At 34.0% G+C, this 24,680-nt stretch overlaps 1 protein-coding gene across 2 annotated transcripts in view; it reads right to left on the reverse strand.

Moving 5' to 3' along the window:
- Positions 1-24,680, reverse strand: part of NAALADL2 (N-acetylated alpha-linked acidic dipeptidase like 2) — a 1,303,052-nt gene that overhangs the window by 1,156,651 nt on the left and 121,721 nt on the right. For both annotated transcript variants that reach the window (XM_034662699.1, XM_034662703.1), the window contains one exon: positions 21,897-21,943. The gene's annotated coding sequence lies outside the window, so the exon portion shown is untranslated. The remainder of the gene's footprint in view (positions 1-21,896; positions 21,944-24,680) is intronic.

Raw genomic sequence — 24,680 nt, forward strand, 5'->3', positions numbered from 1 at the left:
AAATGTTATAGGATGGTATAAACATGGCCTTTTAAACCCTGAAGCATAAATAGGCAAAGAATCACTATTCAGTCTGGTCTCTCTGCTTCTGACGGGGTTAGTAAAAAAGCAACTTTTAAACAGTGCCTACCATTGATAAGTGATGGATGTTATGAAGAAACTATGAAAAGAGTAGTTGAGCAGCTTAAGTAAAAAATAAAGCAAGCACATTATAAATTATATAAATTACGAATATAACACTTAGAAAGATGAGGTACATTAAAAATGAGATCAGTCTTTAAATCATATTAAAATTCTGACAATTTCTAAACTGAAATTGACTCAGGTTAATGAAATCAGGTTGACACTGGTTAAGGACGTTCATATTGTATTCATTTGTATTAACCTTAGAACAGCTGGGCAATCTCTCCAATGAGATCCTGTAATTTCATATCAGCAGATCCACATCTTATGGATTTTCCCACCTCTTCATGAAAGAAAGTCTAGTTCACTGGACTCTATGACCGTTCGTTTTTGCTAAACTCTTACATATTGATCTGTGTCATTTGCATTTTATTATACTGTTTTGTTGATCCCTAAAAAAAGAGTTGAATTTATAGAAGTAAAACATACAATGTTAGTAAAATACAGAAATTTAAGTGTCAAGCAAAATGTAATATAGGTGGTAAGTGTGTATGAGATAATTATTCCAAAAAAATTACTGCTACCTACTAAAAATAGTTTGATTTTTATTTGTTACATTTTGAAGTGTTAAGAATGTTTAAAGATATGGAATGCCATGGAGAGATGAATACTAACTGTCGCATCTGATTTTATACACAGGACATTTTTCCAGTGGTCTGAGGATATTCACATCACTGTGCCAACCTTTAATACATACAGCAGTCCCGCCTTATCTACAGTTTCGCTTTCCACAGTTTCAGGGACCTGTGGTCAGTCAATCGCAGCCCAGAAGTAGAGGATCCTTCTTCCGATATTGTCAGAAGGTCAAGAGTAGCCTAAGACTATGTCACAGTACGTGCGTCTTTCACCTCACTTCATCATCACGTAGACATTTAATCATATCACATCATTACAAGAAGGATGAGTACAGTACAAGAAGATATTCTGAAAGAGACCACATCCACATAACACAGGGAGGGTACCATGGGATGATGGAGGCAGAAACTGGAATGATATGTCCACAAGCCACAGAATGCCAAGGATTATAAGGAACACCAAAAGCCAAGAGAATGAGGAGGAACAGAGTTTGCCCTAGGGGAATGGGCAACTGTATGAGAGTATGGCCCTTCTGACACTTAATTTCAGAGTGCTAGCCTCCAGAAGTATAACAAAATAAGCTTCTGTTGTTTTATACCCCCCAGCTTGTGGTACTTTGTTTCAGCGGCCCTGGGAAACTAATACAATTTTTAAAATTCTTCCTTTTCTCATCTCTTCATAGCAATGACTTACACATCTTTCTATGCAGGCTATATTATAATATTTATACAGGCATACCTCAGAGATATTGCAGGTGTGATTCCAGGCCACTACAATAAAGTAAATACCACAAGAAAGAGAGTCAATGAATTTTTTGGTTTCCCAGTGTGTATAAATGTAAACTATATGGAGTCTATTAAGTGTGCTATAGCATTATATCTAGGAAAACGTACATACATTAATTTAAAAATACTTTATTGGGGTACCTGGGTGGCTCAGTCAGTTAACCAGCCAACTCTTGGTTTCAGCTCAGATCATGATCCCACAGTTGTGGGATTGAGCCCATGTTGGGCTCTGTGCTCCGTGCAGAGTCTGCTTCAGATTCTCTCTCCCCCTCCCTCCAGTTCAGGTTCTCTCTCTTTCTCTCTCTCACTCTCTCTTTCTCTCAAATAAATAAAATGTTTAAAAAAAATAAAAATATTTTATTGATAAAAAATGCTAACCATCATCTGAGCTTTTAGCAAGTCATAATCATGGCAGGTAGAGGGTCATGTATTGATGCTGATGGCTACGGACTAATCAGGGTGGGTGGTGGTTGCAGAAAGTTGGGGTGGAAATTATTTAAAATAAGACAACATTGAAGTTTGCCACATCAATTGACTCTTCCTTTCATGAAAGATTTCTCTGTAGCACATGATGCTGTTTGATAGCATTTTATCCATAGGAAACGTCTTTCAAAACTGGAGTCAATCCTCTCAAATACTACCACTGCTTTATCAACTAAGTTTAGGTAATATTCTAAGTCCTTTATTGTCATTTCTGCAAATTCACAGCATCTTCACCAGGAGTAGATTCCATCTCAAGAAACCACTTTTCTTTGATCATCCATATAAAGCAAATCTTCATTAATTAAGTTTTTATCATGAGATTGAAGCAACTCAGTCACATCTTCAGGCTCCACTTCTAATTCTAATTCTCCTTTTCCACCACATCTGTAGTTATTTCCTCCACTGAAGTCTTGAACCACTCAAACTCATCCAGGAGGGTTAGAATCAATTTCTTCCAAACTCTTGTTTATGTTGATATTTTGATCTCTTCCTATGAATCATAACTGTTCTTAATGGCATATGGCAAAATGAATCCTTTTCAGTAGGTTTTCCTTTTACTTTGCCAAGATCCATCAGCGGAATCACTATCAATGGCAGCTATAGCCTTAGAAAATATATTTCTTAAATAGTAAGACTTGAAAGTCAAAATAACTCCTTGATCCATGGGCTGCAGAATGGATGTAGCAGGCATGAAAACAACATTACCCATACTGTACATCAGAGCTCTTGAGTGACCAGGTGCACTGTCAAGAGCAGTAATATCTTTGAAAGGAATCTTTTTTATTCTAATCAGTAGGTCTCAACAGTGAGCTTAAAATATTCAGTAAACCATGTTGTAAACAGATGTGCTGTCATCCAGTCTTTGTTGTTCATTTATGGAGCACAGGCACAGTAGTTTTAGTATAAATCTTAAGGGCCCTAGGATTTTCAGAATGGTCAGTGAACATTAGCTTGAACTGAAAAGTTGCCCTCTGCATTAGCCCCTAACAAGAGAGTCAGCTTGTCCTTTGATGCTTTTAAGACAGGTGTTGATTTCTCCCCTCCAGCTATGAAAGTCCTTGATGGCATCTTCCAATATGGGGCTGTTTGATCCTACATTGAAAATCTGCTATTTAGTGCAGCAAACCTTCATTAATTATCTTAGCTAGATCTGGATAACTTAGAGCTTCCACATTAGCGCTTGTTTTATCTTGTACTTTATGTTATGGAGACAATTTCTTTCCTTAAACCTCATAAACCAATATCTACTAGCTTCAAACTTTTATTCTGTAGCTCTCTCACCTCTCTCAACCTTCTTAGAATTAAAGAGAGTTAGGGCCTTGCTCTGGATTAAGCTTTAGCTTAAGGGAATATTGTGGCTGGTCTGATCTTCTATTCAGACCTTTCAAACTTTCTTCATATCAGCAATAAGGCTGTTTCTCATATCATTCTAGTATTCACTGGAATAACACTTTTAATTTCCCTTAAGACCTTTTCCTTTGCATTCACAACCTGGCTAACTGTTTGGTGCAAGAGGCCTAGCTTTTGGCCTATCTTGGCTTTCAAAATGCCTTTCTCACTAAGCTTAATCATTTCTAGTTCTTGATTTAAAGTGATTGACATATGACTCTTGCTTTCACTTGGGCACTTAGAGGCCACTGTAGGATTATTAATCGACCTAATTTTAATATCATTGTGTCTCAGAGAATAGAGAGGCCTGAGGTGAGGGGGACAGACAGGAGAACAGCCAGTTACTGAGCAGTCAGAACACACACATTTATGGATTAAGTTTGCTGTGTTATATGGGCGTGGTTTATAGCACCCCAAAACAATTATAATAGCAACATCAAAAAAATCACTGATCACATAGGGTACTAGGGTTGCTCAGTCAGGTAAGCATCTGACTCTTGATTTTGGCTCAGGTCATGATATCAGGGTTGTGAGATCGAGCCCCTCATCCTGCTTAAGATCCTCTCTCCCTCTGCCCCCGCCCCACCCATTTACACTCTCGCTCTCAAAAAAAAAAAAAAAAATCAATGATCAGAGATAAACATATAAAAAAAAGTTTGAAATATTATGAGAATTACCAAAATGTGACTCCTATCTCTATAGAAAGTGCGCAAATGCTGTTGGAAAAATGGCACACCGCTGGACTTGCTTGAAACAAGCTTACCACAAACCTTCAATTTGTAAAAAAAATGCAATTATCTGCCAAGTGCAACAAAGTGAAGCACAATGAAATGAGGTATGCCTGTATTGGGGAAGATCAGGATGGCTAACCTTTAAAGCCCTACGGGAAGCCTGATAAATCCCCCTGCCCTTGGCCTTTGCATCCTGTACTCTTATCACACTCAACGCCTTTTGGTCGGTCATCTACTCACATAACTCTTTCTTGCAGTATATTTCTCACAACTGTTTGACTCCAACAGATCACCTCCTGATAACACTGATTTTTTGTAGTTTACCCATGGCTCTTATTAAAAGGTGAAAATGGTAAATATTATGTTGGGTATGCTATTGCAACTCCTTTCAAAGTCATCAAGGCAACACCTTTGCCCTCAGCTACCTCAATCCAACAGGCTAAATTGCTATGTTCTTGCTCAGTTCTGCATTTTAACCAAGGGCAAAACTGCAAATATCTATACTACCATAGCTATGCCTTTGAAGTACAACTTTGGAATACTGTGGAAACAGAGAGGCCTCCTCACTTCTAGAATGACAAAAGTAAAACTCCAAACTTAAATCCCAGGAGGTGAAAGGAAACCATCTCACTGATTATTTCCACAAAGAACACTACTCCAAAAACCAAATCTCTGTATGGTCCAAAGGGATATTCCCCCAAATAATAATCTAGAAAAGCTGACTAGAGATGCCCAACAGTTGGCCCCAGAAAAGGAAAAACAATATTGGAAATCTAATAATTGTTGGCTGAATAAAGAAGAAAATTCTGGTTTGGGCCAAATAATAATCCAGTACTGGTTCCCATTACTGACTATTATAGATGCACTGAATCATTGGTCTACTGATAAAATGATAAGCTTTATGAACCAATACTGGTAGAAAAATATTCAAAACACAACAAAGAGTGCCTACTTTGTTTGTTTCACCTGAATTGAAATACAATTCAAGAAAAACTATGCCCTGGCTCCCGGACACTTTACATCGTGCAATGGACCAGTTGAGGTCTGGCAAATGGATTTTATACAGCTTCCTCTGTCTCATGGATGTGAATCTCTCGGTAATGATCTATATATTTTAAAATATTATTCCTACCTCGTGAACCACCTCAAACTTCACAGTGACTGACGAACTCACTTCACAGGTCAAGTGCTTCAATAAGTCTATGCTGTTTGACCAGCTTTATACTTTCAATCCCAATCTTCAGGATTAGTCAAACACGCTAACGGCATTATTAAGACTCTATTGGCAAAATCTGTGGAGACCCCTCAACTACTCTGGCCAAAGGCACTGCCATTAGTCCTCTTAAATCTCAGTCTACCCCTTTTAGAACCAAAAAGGCCTCACCCTTTGAGAAAATCACAAATACCCAATACACTTGATCCCTGCTTCTTTGAATCCACAGCTGGTAAAGGGAGATATACTTTAATACTGTAAAGGCCTAATTATTTCTGTTGAGAATAACCATGATTTAGTGGAACAATCTTTCTGCAGCACGGTCCCAGGAGACAAAGACTCTAAACACGACACCCTGCAGAATGGAGATTTCGCTGACTGGAAAAGATATCCCCAGAAAACTCTCTTCAACCCCATTGTAAAGAAACCAACCCTTGTGCCACTGAAATCCAAGGAATACATTCTTGGGTCTATGTGTCACATCTAAAGAAAGCATCAAACTCTGACTGGACCAGGTGATGACTAGAAATAAAGATTTCTAGGAATTGAAGCAGATAACAGCTGAGGGAAATAGCTTTCCTAAGATGTCTATTCTGGGCCCATATACCTTTTTCTCACTGTTGCTTCTTACCTTATTTCTTCCCTCTCTTTCTTGACCCAATCTATTGCAAAAGGGCAAAACCTTTCAACTGTTGGATCTGTCATCAGAAACTCAGATCTATTCAAGATGTTGAAGATTTTCAATCTGTTCCCTTGCATCCAAGGGAAGTATAAATGGGCTAACTCTTTTTTGCAAGGCTTTTAGAAAAGATCCCCTTAGATTGGAATGGTTCCTTGCAGAATGTCTGCTCCTCATCTTATTCTGTACAATCATTCTTAAGCTCTGTACCTGTTTTCTGTCAAACCTTTGTAGAAACAATGTGTCCAATGGGGTGATGTTAGTTCAGCGCTTCAGGATGATCTCCAGCCCTTGGTATGTACCTCAGATGGGAAACATGTCAGAGTTCCTCCTACCATTCTTTGTTACTCAAATGCAGCTTCAGAGGCTCCAAACCTGTGTGCTTCCCCTCCCACATGGGACATGACAACCAGAATATGTCCCTCCTGACACCAAGGGATGGAACCAATAAATACAAAAAACCAGACTCTTCACTGGCAATTCTTTTTTTTTTTTTTATGATTGTATTTATTTATTTGAGAGAGAAAGAAAGAGAGAGCGTGCACAAGCAGGGGAGGGGCAAAGGGAGAAGCCGATTCCCTACTGAGCAGGGAGCCTGATGGGGGGCTCCATCCCAGGATCCAAGGACTACGACCTGAGCCAAAAGCAGACGCTTAACTGACTGAGTCACCTATGGGAACCATTTATCAGTAATGCTTTTCAGGAAAGATCTTGATGTTTAAAGGAAAGATCTTGATCAAAGGGGAAATGTGAAAATAAACAAAGGAAATTTCACTAAAAATGCAGTCAGGAAGCCCTGAAGGGGGAGCTCTCACACACTAAGAATCACTGTAAAAAGCATACCTAAGGGGGCACCTGAGTGGCTCAGAAGTTGGGCATCTGCCTTAGGCTCAGGTCATGGTCCCAGGGTCCTGGGACCAGGCCCACATGGGGCTCCCTGCTCGGTGAGCCTGCTTTTCCCTCTCCCTCTGCCTGCCCCTCTGCCTGCTGTGCTCTCTGTCAAATAAATACATTAAATCTTTAAAAAAAAAAAAAAAAAGTCTACCTAAGCATTCCCCGAAAGAAAGAAGCTTAATTTACATTCCTTAACAGAAGAAAGGAATAATTTCTCCTTGCCCAGCAACATTCCAACCAACGAGAAACCACCACACTCAGCCAATGTGAAGCTGTAACAACCCTTCCCTCCTCCTTTCCTCTATAAAAGCAAATCCTTCCCTCTATTTTCTGGACTTGCCTATGGTTCACCAGTTTGCTTGTCCTGAATTGCAGTTCTCTGCTATTCCCAAATAAACTCATTTTGCTGATAAAATCGCTGGCTCTTTTTTCTTTTTTTTTAGGTCAACAGTCAGCACTGTACAACACCTAATCTTCAGCGCACCAAGATACAAGATATAAGATTTTGAGGTCCAGAAAGTCTCTCTCATGGATTGTGTTTGAAAGCAAGGTGTTGACACTACTGTCCACCACCGACATAGTGGCATCCCAGATCATGAGCAAAATCTTACTGGGGCAGGTGTTCTCCTCTTCATAACCTGCTCAGTTATTAATTCCATTTCTGTAACGTCTCTGCCTAGAAGAGTGCCACATTTGTGAGCAGTCTTGACTTCTGACACACAAGTTGTTTCAATAACATTGTGCTTCTTCTCATAGTCAGGGAAAATCAAATTCATTTAGTGGGCAGCTGTGATGTGGGTGATATCAAAAACTGCACATAAGAAATGATGCCTCGAAATCACTCTCCCCGAATTTTAAAGGCTGAGTGAAAAGTCACATAATGTAACAGAAACAGAAGGAAATGTAAAAATTAATTAAAAGAATTTTTTTCTTCCATACTTTAAAAAATTTATCACTAAACCCTCTGGATATGAAAGAACCATTAGTTAGCTGATCACTTAGAAATTCAGTAAAATCAAACTCAATTTCATGTAAAGATTCAAGAGGGAAGATGGTGAAAACTCTTGCATAATTATACTCATAATCTATGGTATAGTATCAGTGAATATACATGATATTTTAAAAGATAATTTTAATATTTGCAAATGTTAAATGCATGATAAATGAGGTAAAATGAGGGAAGGCAAATTAATTAATCACTTCAAATCTCTTGATATATATGTATGACTGGGCAAGAAGAGAGACAGATACTGTTATTAACTAGATTATTGGACAGACAGATCCATTTAGCAGTGGTACATTATCTCATTTATATATCATGTCACCTTGCATGGTCTCTAACACATAATAAATGTGCTTAATAACATGTTTAATAAATGTGTTTCTTTGTAGTCACAGAGAACTATTTTAATTATTTATTTGTTTTAGAGGTGGCATTTCTTTACTCACCAGATGCCTTGCCTCCATAATACTTTATAATGAACCTTGATTCCAGGTCAGTAAGTGCTATAAACTATTATGCAAAAGTTATAAAGCGGGGATTATTGTATTAGTTTGGTTTTGAAAACTACCACATATCAGTCAGTAGAAGAGAAAGCCCAGAAAAAAATGATGCATAACAGTGAAGAAATCCTTGACTTCTGACACACAACATGTTTGGATAAGAGTATGGAAAACAAAGAGACACTTCATAATCATTCCTCCCTCTTATCTCCTGGCTTTGAATTCCATGAGGATATACCCATAGTCCCCTAGTGTGCAAAAGGTCCAGAAAGCTGTTCAGACACATTCTGCCTCCCATAGTGGACAGGGGGTGGGGAGTCTTTCTTAGTTAAAATATGCATGGCAAGAGTCAGGGGAAAAGGCTGGTATCTCCTTGTCTACCTGAGCAATCAACTGAGTATGATGCCTTCTCCACACATAATTCAAAATAAAAAATATTTCAGCATGAAAGTCCAAGTAATTTCTGCTTTTTCCTAAGACGACTAATTCTTTTATCCTTAAAAAAAGAAATCCTTCTTGCTTTTTGTTTGTCTTGTTTTTTAAGTACTCCTCCTTTATATACCTAGTCCACCTAATGGGAGAACCCACAATTGCTTCATTCTCCCTTTTCCATTACTCTCTCTCAATCTCTATCTATAAGAACAAAGAGATGGGAATAAAGAAAAAAACAATAAACATGATTTTTAAAAGCCTAAGCTTCCACAATGAGTCTGCATTCCTTCTAAAGCTGAAGAAAGCTAGGAAAATTAACTAGGCGTTTGGAAATCTAATCCAAAATTGAGTCAAGAAAAATGATGGAAGAATTAAAATTATATTCTTTTAAAAACTTACTTTTCATTTTCATAAATTTCACTTATACTATTATAAAAGCAAATTAGTAGAGTTAAAAATAATGAAATTACATAGTAGCTTTGATAGGAGATAGTATACAAATTTTCAACATCTCAAGTAGACAAATGCTCTTTTTCATCCAAAGCACACACCAACTTCATAATATGATTTGTTATTATACTTATTACATAGTTAAACTGGAACAGACATGCCAGCCACTTAAGATTTAACCCTAAGGTACATTAGCATATCTTTACAACCCCCTTCACTGCTAAAATGGCATTTGATATAGCTCATTTACCCACCAACACGGAACACTATGGGATAAAGATTGTGGAATATAGCTTTTTTTCCCCCTTAATCAAATACCAAAGGCTATAAAACCTATATTTGTAATTACCATAATTCTCATAAAAATATTTTAATAATTATCACCAAAAAAGAAATCATACAAATAATTTGAGTATTAAGAGTATTTTCAAACATAAAGTTAAGTCCTTCCTGGTTACGTCAAATTCTAAGAGGTTATAATTTTTATTTACAATTTGTTACCTTCCATATCTTTGTTCACATTATTCTGCTGTACCATTACTCATTACCTTAATACCCAAGTTTCTTTCTAATGATATGAAAAGAAATATAATGTAGAGGTGAAGCTAATGACAATTTATTATTTGGTGACTGTACTTGTCACTATTCCAAAATCCCCTTCCAACTATGAATATTCTTTACCTCAGATTTCTAAAATAAGATAGAAAATGGTTAACAAATATACAAACAAAAAAATAAAAATAAAAAATAAGCACTATAATTTGTTGTACTATTTAATATGTGGTTCTTCCCTATTATACTTCTAGCTAAAGAGTTCTATCAAGATCAATACATATCTTAAGATTTTAATTCTGGATTTTTCATTAAAATATTTCCAACTGAATAAGATTAACTCTTATGAACCTTGTAAAAGTCCTTTATCTTCTTACTTAAAAGAAAATGTACTGCTATTTCAAAACTTATCTACTCCAGGTGAAAGCAATACTATTTTCCTTCTAAAACACATGATTCAAAAAAAAATTTAAAATTAAATAAATAAACACGATTCAATTTTCTAGAAACAATAAAGATATAAATAATATCTGCAATCATATTTTAAAATTCAATAACACTTTTTAAATTCTTTGAACAAATTCTACAAAAAGCAGTTAAAACAAGTTGCATGGAAGAAAGAAATATTTTAGAAGAAAATTAAGAAAAAAATTCAGTATCTTCTAAGGTTATGGAATAATCTTATGCACTAGGGAAATAAGCAAATTATATTTTAATTTGCTTACATCATACTAAGATGCAACACTAAATGACCTATTTTTTTTCCAAATTGTGAGAAAAACATAAATAGCTCTGGAAAAAAAATAAATATTACTACACATAATTAGGCCAAAATCTCAGTGAATTGTAGCATATGGTTTCACCAAAAAAATAAAAACAACAAACAAACATATTTTGATGTAGCAGGTAAGATAACAATTTGATTTAATGGTCAGACTTAAATGTGAACAAACACAAAACCTCAAAAGTTTGCCCAGGGTAGCTAGACCTCAAATCCTGAGATAATGTAAAACATTATCGCAGATATTTCTATTTTAAGTAAGAAGTTGAGATAGCACCAGGAATAATCTTTAACTTTTATAAGTACATTACAATAGTTTTCTAAACACTACAACTTCTGTTGTCTCATTTAATCCTCAGAAGGACCCTATGGTACTTGGTCAATTTGACCCATTTGAAAGTGAATAAACAAACTGACATATGCTCCAGTGATGGAATAATTAAGAGGCAGGGTATAAATTTGAGAGCTAGAATCTAAAGCTTTAGCCTTCACATTTCATGATATTTCTACTCCGTGTTCACTTCACATTTCTTTAAGGTTATTTCCAGACTGTTTCTGAATGGTACTATAGTTTGTTAAATAAATCTGACCCACTAGAATTTAGAGTTGTGGAGTTTATGAAGAAATACTTTGCTACAGTGGCTTAGTTCACTGGAGCTGATAAAACAAAATGAACACAGACTACACGGCTTAAACAACAGAAATTTTATTTCTCACAGTTTTGGAAGCTGGGAAGTTCGAGATCAGGATGCCAGAATGATCAGGTTCTGATGAAGAGTATCTTCCAGAATGCAGACTGCCAACTTCTTTCTGTGTCCTCACATGGTAGAAGAGGAAAGGGAGCTTTCTGGGGTTGCTTTTATAAAGGCATTAATCTTCTTCATGAGGGTTCCACCTTCAGGACCTAATCACCTCCCAAAGGCTCCATCTCCTAATACCATCACATTGGGCATTAAAATTTCAACATGAATTTGGCAGGACACAAACATTTAGACCATAGCATATGGTTCATATGTAAATCTTAGCAGGGGCTTTCAGACTACTCTCAGAATAAGGTCTTATTGCAACTACGTGATTTCAGTGTTACTAATCAGCATAGTAACACAGGGATGTGCAAATAGATAACTGTACGGTACTTCTCAAAACTTTTGGTTTCAAGACCACCCTTGACGTACTAAAGATTCCAAAGAGTCTTCATTTATGAGGGTTATATCTATTAATATTTACTGCATTGGAAATTAAAGCTAAGAATTTTTAAAATATTTTAACTCATTTAAAGAAGCGTAAGAACCGATTACTGAGCAGGGAGTCCTGACATGGGGCTCGATCCCAGGACCCTGAGATCATGACCTGAGCTGAAGGCAGACGCTTAACCGACTGAGCCACCCAGGCACCCCAAGAACCCATTATATTACATATTAATATAGTGTATTTTTATGAAAATGTTTAGTAATATGAGTGGCATTGGTCTACACTTTTGCAAATTTCTTAAATGCCCAACTTAACAGAAGACAACCTCTCCTACTGGATTCTCAATTCAGTCTGTCATTACATTAAAACATGTATTGTAACTGTATTGCATGTGTTCCAAAGTTAAGAAGACATGGGAGATATACAAAAAGACCTAAATCAAACTTCTAGAGATAAAAACTACAATATGTGAGGTTAAAAAATGCAACTGATAAAACCAATGGTAGATCAGACATTGCACAAGAAAAAAAAATTAGTAAGCTGAAGACATAGCCATGGAAAAACTCCAAAATTAAACATAAAGAGAAAACAGGGTTTTTTTAAGTAATGAATAGAGCATCAGCAAGCAGTGGGACAAGTAGCCTAATACACATGAAACTGAATTCTCTAAAGAGTAACAGGGATAAACATTTGAAGAAATAATGGCCAAAAATTCTCCATTTTTTAATGAAACATATAAGTCCACAGATNGGGAGAAAAGTATTAAAAAGCTATGACAATTTTGACAGTGGGAGGAGCTGTTCATGTATGAGGGCAGAGGATAGAAGGGAACTCTGTATTTTCTGTACAATTTTATTTTGAAACTACTTTATTTATTATAAATTTTACTTATAACATTTTTATAATTTTATTATGAAACCCAATTTTATTACGAAACTAAAACTAGTCTAAAAAGTAAAAGTTTTTTTTCTGTAAATATGAGAATAAGTATTTTAGTATGGATGCAGGTTATAAGATTAATATAAATATGTATTCATATATACTAGTAACAGTCAAATTGAAGTAAAAAAATACCATTTAAAATAGCATCAAAAATATCATATGCTTAGTGATAAATCTGACAAAACATTGCAAAATACCAGTACCCCAAATCCTACAAAACACTACAAAAAGTAACTAAAGAGTACTTAAATAAATAGAGTTACTTTGCTCGTGGGTTAGAAGATTCAACACTGTTAAAATGTCAGTTTTCCTCAAATTGATGTATATTTGATACGATCCCCAAAAAACCCAAGCAGAAGTTTTGTAGAAATTAAAAACTGACTGTAAAGGTCCTTTAATAGCCAAAGAAGCTTTGACATGAACAAAAACTGGAGAGTTACATGATTTCAAGACTTGTTATAAAGTTACAGTAATCAATATTCTGTGTATTGGCCCCAAGAAAAATACACAAGTGGAAGAAAATAGAATCAGAAGTTAATCCACAAATACATGGATAAATTATTTTTGACAAATGTGCAAAGGCAATTCAGTGGAGAAATTATCATATGGATATCCAATTATATATCCACATGCAAAAAAATGAATTTTGATCTATGGTACCATATACAAAGATTAATTCAAAGTGGATTCTAGACCTAAATTTAACATGAAAGAAAAATCATTGTTATTTTGGGTTAGGCAAGACTTCCTAAATATGACATCAAAAGAATGATCCAATGTTGGCGGAAAGCAAATTGATAAACTAGACCTCATCAAAATGAAAGACCTATGGTCTTTGAAAGACACCATTAAGAGAATGAAAAAGACAAGCCATAGTCAGGATCAAATATTTGTAAAGCATACAGCTGATAAAGTACTTGTATCCAGAATATAAGACTTCTGAAAGGTCAGCAATTAGAAAACAACCACAATTTTTAAGTGGATGAAGTTGTACACTTCACCAAAGAAAATATACAGACAGCAAATAAGCACATGAAAAGATGCTCAACAACATTACCATTAAAGAAATGTGAATTAAATCTACAACAAGACACCACTGCCACTATTAGAATTGAAAAAATTAAAACCACTGAGGTGAGGATATGGAGGAAATAGAACTCTCATGTGTTGCTGCTGGGAAGTGGTAACTCCTTAAAAAGTCTAAATACACCCACCATATAATCAACCATTCTACATTTAGATATTTCCCTAAGAGAAATGAGAGTGTATTACCATACAAAAATCTTGTACTCAAATGTTCATAGTCCAGATTTGAAAACAACCAAAATATCCTTCAACAGGTGAATGGATAAGCAAATTCTGGGATTTACATATAATGTAATAATATTCAAGAAAAAGAAGAAATGAAATATTAAAATACACTACAAGGATGAACCTCAAAATAATTGTATGGGTTAAAAGAAGACAGAGAGAAAGAATGGGAATATTTCTAGTGTCACAAGAAGGTAAGTGGTTGGTTACCTGGGACAAAGTGTGAGACAGGGAGTGATGAGAGAGAGGGATTAAAAGGAGCGATGGGCATGTTCATTATCCTCATTGTAATGATGATTTCACAGGTGTATAAATGAAGTCAAAACTTCACAAATTATACACCTTGTGTGCAGTTATTATACGTCAAATATTCTCCCATAAGTCTGCTTTTTAAAAAGTTAAATAAATTTCCTAATGTAAGCCATTAAAATAAGCTATACATTTGTTTCTCATCTTGGAAATGTTTTTGACATAATTTTGAGAGGAAAATAGCAATTATTAAGAACTAAAAGCCTTTCCACACGAAAAAATTTACAAATGTTTAAAAGAGTGTAACTTTTTGTTACCATGACTACTCAGTAGCTCCATAAAATGTTTTTAGTTAAATGGTCCTTTTCTGTTAGACATTTCTGCAAAATTAGATACTTGTGTTTATATTCTTACACATTTTTTGCAGAAAAAAATGTTAAAGATCCATCAATGATTTAAAGTAAGATGTTCTTAGAAGTCCAGTGATATAAAAGTCTGATTTATCCACTTGATTTCAGAACTATAAAATTATTTCAGCAAAAATAAAGAAATGATCTGTGCAAAAAAATAGATTTAATGTCTAAAACGTAACTTTTTGATTCTTTAGATTTTATTTGCTCAGAGCGGAAAAATATATTAGTCAACTGTCTCAGTATCACCAAGGTGAAATATCTTTTAAGGGCAATGTACTTATAACAAAGAATAAACATATTAATTATTTTTATTTTATCAAAAAGAAAAAAGGGGGGCACCTGGCTGGCTCAGTTGGTAGAGCATGCAACTCTTGATCTCAGGGTCATGAGTCCAGGCTCCACACTGGGTGTGGAACCTACTTAAAAAAACAGAAAAAAAAGAGCATCACCACTATGGCAAAAACAAAGTTAACCAGAATTATTTAGAATTCAGCACTATCATCATATAAAGAGTAAAAAGGTGTTTAAAAATTGAAATTTTAATGTTTAAAATTTTATAAATACAATTGTAAAACCTGGATTAAGAGCAAATGGGTAGAATATACAACTACAAGAAAATGAAAACCAATATGTCATTTTTTCCTTCAAATTCTTATTTAAATTCTAGTTAGTTAACATATTGTCATCTTCATTTTTAAAAAAAATTCTCAAGCATAAGTCTGGTCTCAAATTAGTATAACAGTAACACTGAAAATTAAATAACTCAGGTGCCAGTTTTGAAGTAGATGGACTCATTTTCTTAGGATTAGCATAATTTGCAAATTAACTTCCATGCAGGTTAGCTCCTTATACAACTGTGAAAACTCCATGTGGGAATCAAACAAAACTTACAAATGACATCTCAATCAGTGCTCAGTCGTCTTGGTCCTCAAGCTCATTTGCTATTAGGAAGAGACACATTCATTGGACCTATCTCACAGCTTCAAGTGGGCAGAGAGACAACTAATTTATAACTTATTGTGTAAGCATGCATTTTCAAACAAGAGTTTTAAGAAACTGGGAATGTTAAACAATCATCTTTAAGGGGAAAAAAAGGAATTTTTTTTTTCCTTTCAATGGACACATTATCACGAAATAGAATAAGGTACATGGGTTCTCTAGCCTTCCCACAAAGCAAATGTTATGCCTAAATAAGAACAGGTCATGCAAGCATCCATCTAAGGATCTGAGCTATGACAACCATCTAATACACAGCTGAGCTAAAAAATATTCATATGTGTATACCCAGTCACCGTAACAATTTTTCATAGTAATCACGGTTTTGTAATACTAGATCTAGAAGGCTGTTTAACATTCTTTTTGTTGGTTTTTTAATGCTTTTTGTTGCTGTGATTTGAATTCTCATTTCCTTCATAACTGATTTCATTTACTTAAATGTGGATATGTGCATATTTTTCTTTGTGAAGCTTACATTCAGATCTTTTGCTGATTTTTCAATAATCTTTTTTCACTTGGACAATAAATCCTTTGTCAAATATATATTTTGTGAGTATTTTTGCCCAGTTTACAGCTTGCTTATTCACTTTTTAAATGGGGCCTGGGATAACCAGAAGTTTTAGTTTTGATGAAATCTTATTTATAGAATTTATGTTCATGGCTTTTGGTATCCTGACTAAACTCAAATCATGGAGAAAGTCTCATGTTTTCATATGGCTCTGAAAGAAATGAAGAATAAACATATTTTTATATTCACTTACATAGTTACATTTCTGCTACTCTTCATTTCTACCTATACATCAAAGTTACCATCTGTTATTCCCTTCGACCTGAAGAATTTCCTTTAATATTTTTATAATGCAGATCTGCTGTTGACAAATACATTCAATTTTTTAAGTAAAAATATTTTTGTTTCATCTTCAAATTGAGGGATATTTTCACTGAACACAAACTTGGGGGTTGGTAGGTTTTTTTTTTTTTTTCTTTCAGTGCTTTAGAGATGCTGTTCCACTATCTGCTGCCTCCCTTTTTTTCTGATGAAAAGTCAGCAATAGTTTATGTGATATTTTCCCTCTTTGTAATGTGTTGTTTTTCCTCTAGCTACTATCAATATTTTCTTTTTATATTTTTTCAAGAGTTAGTCAATGATGCATCTACATGTGTTATATCTCATATATATCCTGTTAGAGTTACCTGAACATCTTAAATCTGGAAATGAATTATTCTCATAAAAATTGAGACTACTTTGACCAGGATATCTTCAAATACCTGGTATGCTCCATTATTTCTTTCCTCTTTTTCTGAGGCAGCAAATACACAAAAATTAGACCTTTAATATTGTTCCACAGGTCACTAAGAATCTGTCCTATTTTTATCCTTTATTCTCCTTGTTCTTCAGATTAAATAATTCCTATTGCTTTATCTTCACATTTATCAACAATTTCTTCTGTATTCCTAAACTGCTCTTGAAACTATTCAATGAATTTTTCATTTTATTTATTGCACTTTCCAATTCTACAATTCCCCCTTAAAAAATAGAGTTTCTACTTCTCTGCTATCATTCTCTCTCTCTTCACTCATTAGAATCACATTTTTCTTTAAGTCCTATATACTTATCAGTGCTACTTTAAAATTTTTGTCAGCTAATTTCAACAGCGGGTTCATCTCAGAGTCAATTTCTATTTATGGTTTTTCTCTTTATTGTGGGTAATATTTTCATACTTTTTCACATTGCTGGTAAGTTTTTATTGTGTAACATAAATTGTAGAAGATATATTGTAGAGACTCAACTCTATTATCATCCTCTGAAGACGTTGATTTATATTCTATCAGATGGTTAACTTGGCGAGATTAAAAATCTCACCTTCTTATTGAGCAACATCTGAAATTTCTACAAAATCCTTTTAATCTTTTAGCTTTTGGTTTCCACCAGATATTCTGGAGCATCGCATACTACGTATATTCCATAGGTCAATCAAGGATTTGATTTACACACAATTTTCTTCTAAGATTCCAGCCATCATACACTATGCAAACTGACAAATACCCTTGTGTGGCAAACCATGTAAATGCAAGTATAGCTTCCAGTTTGTACCTACTCTTGGTTCAGTCTTCCCAACACTTGCTTTTGTTCATATTTGACAACTGCTGACAGGTCAGTAAATACAATCTTTCCTTCATTATCAGTAAAACTCTAACATTTATTTATAATAATTTCTCAAATAAATAGTCCTCTAAAATTGTGTTATTAAATCAGATATTTGCTTTAAAAAAATAATAGCAAAGGATAAGGTTTTTTAAATGCCCCATTACAGATATTCCTAGTCAAATGTGTTGCTCTATATATACTAAAGCATGTAGACACTTGATTTTTTTTTATAAATCCAGACAGTTGTCTGTCTAATCATAAGCTAACCTCTGCAAGAGTCACCAAGAGAAATTTAAGCATTTATTCTCAAGCTCTCTGTAATGTTTAATATCTGCTCAAATGTTTTTACAGTTTATGATAGACATTTCAGATATCTCCAGTTGAAAAAATAAACCTGTCTCTCCACATTAAGAGCACTATATTTTATTCTAACACACTGCAGAACACCTTTGACTATCACAGTAAAGGTACTGGCGTAGAAATGAAATGAGAACATAATTATTTTTACTTTTCTTAGGATATGGAACAAGCTATCATTTAAACCTTTTAATAACTGTATCATATTTAACATGTTCTCTAGAGAGGATGGCAGCAAATGTATTAAGCAATCAACCAAATCACAGAGTGGTTATATTCCCTGAGGGTTTAAACTTAAAATTAGTAAAGAAATATAATGCAATTAAGTAAAAAACCCTCAGCTTAAGTGTTATGCATTCGGCAGTATATATATATGAATACAAACTATTTAAAACTGTGTGTATACAGTATGTATAATTTGTAAACAGAAATATTTAGACATTTCTTCCATTTCTCATGTTTCTATTTTAATGCTAACGGAACTCAAAAGAAATCTATCAGTGATCTAACTCTATCAGTGATCTAACTAAAAAGCAATACATCCATAAAATCAAAATCACTCACATAATTTTCTTTCATAGCACTTATTCCAAATTTTTATAATATTTTTATTTGCATATCTGCTTTTTTAATTTCCATCTATTCTAGTAGACAATAAGCAATTAGCATTCGAGGATGGTTATCTTTTTTGTTTAACACTGTATACCAACCACCTAGCTCTGTGCCTGGCACATGATTGGCATCTAATAAATATGAATTAAGGACTGAATGAATAAGTGAATCCATGGCTGAAATACATACCTAACTTTTTTGTCCACTTCCCCCTCCAAAAAAAAAAGAGGAGAGGAGAGGAGAGAGGAGAGAGAAGAGAGGAGAGGAGAGGAGAGGAGAGGAGAGAAGAGAAGAGAAGAGAAGAGAAGAGAAGAGAAGAGAAGAGAAGAGAAGAGAAGAGAAGAGAAAGAAGAGAAGAAAAAAAACTTACTACACAGTTCGGTTTTGTTTTTAAGATTTTATTTATTTACTTGAGACAGAGAGAAAAAGAGCACTAGCAGGGAGGAGGGTCAGAGGGACAGGGAGAATCAGACTCTTTGCTGGACAGGGAGCGCGATGCAGGGCTTGATCCCAGGACCCAGAGATCATGAGCCAAAGGCAGATCCACTTAACTGACTGAGCCACCCTGGCATCCCTACAGTTTTGATTATATAAAGTATGTGCAAGTTTAGTGACTATTACTAAATTTACAAATTTCAAAATACAGAATTTTCCTTAAGATTCATAACCTTATTTTTCCCTGTAATTTTTCAGTCATTACTGTACAAAATTAACTATTTACATATTTTGTAAACATGTAATATTTACATATAATATTTTATGTAATATTTACATTTAAAATATTTACATATTTTTACAATATTCATGAAAGTTAACATTTTCACAATCAGACCAAAAAATCATATAATTCTAATAATTATAATCATTGATAAGAATTCTTAGGCAAAAATTTTCCCTAGCTAGGAAAACCCAGGGCTTTAAATCTAATAGTCACATAGTCAAATAGTAAAGAACTGACCACAAAGTCCTAACTTCACGACACAGAGGAAAAAGCTAAGGAGAAAGTCAGTTGTGTATATTTTAGGCAGATATTCTTAACTATTTATATAGAACTTTTATAATTTTGCCAGTGACTTAACTTTGTTGTCCTTTCAACTCATATCAAACTAAGTAAGTTATCCATTAAAATACTACTTGATTCTCATTTATTCTTATGTATTACAAGTTGAGGTTTGACTGAGAAAACTCTGAGTACTTCTAATACCAAGTTGTGTAAATAATTTTTTAAACAAGTAAATAAAATTGCACAACACTTTGGAAAATTATCTGTCAGTTTCTTTAAAAGTTGACTATGCATCAATCCTATCACCAGCAAATTACATTCCTAACTAATTACCCAAAAGAAATAAAAAAATATGTCTACAGAAAGCCTATATAAAAATGTTTGTAGTAGCTTCATTCATAATAGTCCCAAACTGGAAATAATCTAGATATTCAAGAGTAATTTTTTGCTTCTATATATTATTAGGAAATAAAAAAAAACAATCTGATAAAAAACAACATTGTAGATGGATCTCAGAAAAAAATATGTTGAGTTAAAGAAAACGAACAGCACACACTGTGTGATTTCATTTATTTGAAATGCTAGAACAGGCCAAACTAATTTGTGATACTTTTTCCTGTGGGGAAGACAGACTGGAACGGAATCCAAGTAAACTTAATGAAATGATGGAAATGTCCATATTTTGATATGCATTCATCAAATTTGATTGGATGGATATACCTAATATCTGAACATGGCACTGTATATAAATTACACCTCAATTAACAAACATTATTCAGATAAGTGCATAACAGAACACCATTATTTTATGATCAGATTTTTTATTCATAACCTCCAATCTTAAAATATAACTCTTAAAAATAATACTCATAATACAATTTTTGTCTACATCATGTGTAAAAAGAAAAGCCATTCATTACTACTCACTCTGCCAGAAAGAAACAGAACTACCTAATCATCATTTTTCAGCAAGGACAGCTGAAGCAATGCCTAAATGCTCACTATAAGACAGGCTCAAAAATAGAATGTATATGAAAACACCGTATAAGTGATAAAATTTTATATAACATTATGGATGCAATAAAAATTTTATCCAATTCACATAAAATTATTTTAAATTCCCTTCACTTTGAATTTCCTTTAAAAAAGCTTGTCTAGTGAAACTCAGAAAACGGTATCAATTGACTCCACTTAGCTTGAAGATGAATAGAAATTATGTAGGAGAAACTACCTAAGCAAACATGGAAAACAATTCAAAATTTATAATTCATAAGTGATTATACATTCTCCAAAAAAGTACTTTATTTCAAAAAAAAGAATTAACTGTCATAAATTCTAAGCCTAGAGATTTATTGGGGCCAGCTTGCATTAGCTCACAAGATCTGACTGAACTCATTTCTCCCCAATTCTACGTTCAGTGATGTCACATTGGTAGCTTGAAATTAGCCATGGTAGGAATATTTAAACCACAGAAATCAGCAAATGTTACAAAAGTGACTCCAGACTGTAACACGGAAAATCAGAAACCAACCAAAGAAGAGGTCTCACAGGCTTGAAGAAACAGAAAGTAGTGTTTGGGGAAGCTAGGTAAGCTAGACTTTGAAGACAGTTGATGGAGCTACAAAGACAAAAAAACTCCAGGAAACTGCACAGGGAACATCTGACTCATTTGTTCCATAATAAACTGTGCACATATAGGGTGAAACTCTATGTGGCTGAGCAAAGAACAAGTAAGGCAAGCTGTTGATTGAACAATTCCCAAAGTTCTAACTAGTCAGAATATAGAGATATCCTTGAACACCCAGGGCATTCAGTTGAGAAACCAACAATGTCACACCATAGCAGTAGAGATAAAGCAGTCTGGTATAAACTGTACTTTAAACCTGTCTAACACTGCTTATCTAATTTAACTGCCTGACAGACAAAATTCAACAATGTTTAAAACAACAAAACTTGAATTAAGCAGTGTAACACTCACTATCACTTAACGTTATTAAACATGCAAAGAAGCAGAGAAATTACCTCCATCACCAGGAGAAAAATCAGACAACAGAAATCCTGAAACAATCCTGAAATGACAGAGATAATGACATTAGTAGACAAGGACTATAAAACAACTACTGTAAATATGTGGTGCTAGTTACAAGGGTCCACATATTTGCCACGACTCACTGGACTGCACACTTAGAATGGGAAAATATAGATTATTCTTCAAATAGGTTGTTTTTTTCAATGTGGTCCTGAGTACTTTTTACTTTCTATACTATACTTAACAACATTATAAATTTCACACATTTAATGATTCTGCTTGGATCAATACCTGTTACTTATAAAAAGGAGTATTTCTTATAGAAAATTATATACAAATAAAATTACTCTTCACAAATATAATGTGCAGGTAATATGTTCTCTTCTGCAATTTTTTGTTAGCAAATATTACAATCTTTTCATTTTTTTACTGTAATTCATAATATTCATGAACTATATATGGGCAAACAATGGTGAAATATTTTTTAATGACTAAAATTGTGAAAAATTCATCATTAGGCAATAAAGATACTTTATACTTCCATACATAACTGAGAAAGTATGAGAATGAGAAGGTGAGAAGCATGTATTAGTGATTACTTTTTATAGGCAAGATGTTGAAAACATTTCAGTATAGATTTAATAACGGTATAATATACCAGTATCCTATATTAAGACTAATTCAGAAAATATTCTTATTGTTTAAAGAAATAATTATAATGATGATTAAACCCACAAGCACTTTAAGCAATTGTGCCCAATGTCATATCTCACGAGGATACAGAAAAATAAAAATCATAGTTCCTACCCACATGAGCTAACAGTCTAAATGAGCAGACACATCCTAGAACAGACATGTTCCAGAAATAGAGATACATGACAAAGCTAATAAAGTCACAGAGCAAGTTACTGGAATTACTAAACATGATTTCCTATGTGCCTCATCTGTCAACTAGTCACGTATTGCCCTGTCACAGTCCTTTCCCACTATCTCCTTTAGTTTTGAACTGTTACTATATCACTTATTGTAACTAAACTTTTCCTATATGCATTAAACTTCAGCACAGAGACCATGTTTCATGGGAAGCGATGTGGTGTGTCAAAAAATTCTATCACGGGGGTGCTTGGGTGGCACAGCGGTTGAGCATCTGCCTTTGGCTCAGGGCGTGATCCCGGCGTTATGGGATCAAGTCCCACATTAGGCTCCTCCACTATGAGCCTGCTTCTTCCTCTCCCACTCCCCCTGCTTGTGTTCCTTCTCTCACTGGCTGTCTCTATCTCTGTCAAATAAATAAAATCTTTAAAAAAAAAAAATTCTACCACTGATTCAAAAAAACTGAGTTTAAATCTATGCTATTCCACAAACAAAACTTCCTTGAACCTCTAAAAATGATGTCTTCTAGTTACTCCTAACACCTAAGCCAGTGATCTTTAAAGAGTATGTATTCAATCTCAATGTGCATGATTAATTAAGTTGTTAATTTGCTGTACCAATGAGTAGAAATTAGTAGTGATGGAGAACAGAAAAAAATATAAATTAGTTTCTGAGCACTAGATCAAATGAATCTATTTGTTTTCCAAAGCAGAAATGGTGGCTCCCAAATAACAGGAACACTCACAGGTGGACACTAGCTACTTCACAATTCCAATATTACATAAATTCATACTTGAAAATGGCTATGAACAGTCATACCCAACACACAGAAATAATACTGAACAAACACAGCAGTGGTAATTTTCACTTTATATTTCACATCGTGTAGTAGAGATTATGTAAACTTCAAAGAAAAATACTCAAAGGATGCAAAAGTCTTGTAAGTTTCCATTTACTAATAATAATGATATTAAAACCATCACAAGTTCCAATTCTTAGAAAAAATATTGGGTAACAGGTACTATGTAAGATTCTTTTTTTTAAATATTTACAGAGACATGATTATTCTCATCTTATAAGTGACAAAATTGGTATTCAAAAAGACTAAACAGTTGACATATGGTCATATAGTTTGTTTACTTTTAAGCAGAAATATGATTTAAAACTGGGCCTGAGTCATTTGACTACATCAGACTGTCTCCTGATATTATTGTCAAATTTGATAACTCATTTAGTATTACTGAATCAAGTACTTAAAATTCTGGAAATAAATGCAAGTAAGGTAATACTTGGAATGTATTAGAAGTAAAACATGTAGTGAAATTTGCAATTTAATTAAGCATAAACAAGATATATTAGGGAAACTGCTCTAATCAGATGTTCAGTGCCTGATGTCTTAGTATAATTGAAAAATTGATATCATGTACACTATAAGAAGTAATATATATCTATTTTTTAATTGCTACAATAACTGTTTAAAAATGTCATACAGGGAAACCCCATATTGATTTCAAGGTTAATGATTCTTTAAATGTACTTATGTAAATCTTTATATGAGTTTATTTTTTAATTTTATCAAAAAAATAATAAATATCTTAATAACATATAAATTGTCATAGCTCAGGTCAAACAAGAATAGTATCAAATTATTTGTGTCATAACCTGTCCTCAACACATATTTCCGCCATGCCAATCTTTCATTCTGCAATTAGAGCCAAAGGAAATACAGTATGTACTAGGATGACACGGTCCATTCTCAAAACACTGGAAATCAGATGGCTACTGTAAGTGGCCTTAACTGGGCAACATCTTACATGTACCTATGAGAGTGGACTTCAGGGTGGGTAAAACCTATCCTCATAAAACATGCCCTTTGTTTTGTTGTTTTGCTTAAAATTAATCAT

Source organism: Ailuropoda melanoleuca, chromosome 1 (genome assembly GCF_002007445.2).
Source record: "Ailuropoda melanoleuca isolate Jingjing chromosome 1, ASM200744v2, whole genome shotgun sequence".
In the NCBI taxonomy this organism is placed as follows: domain Eukaryota; kingdom Metazoa; phylum Chordata; class Mammalia; order Carnivora; family Ursidae; genus Ailuropoda; species Ailuropoda melanoleuca.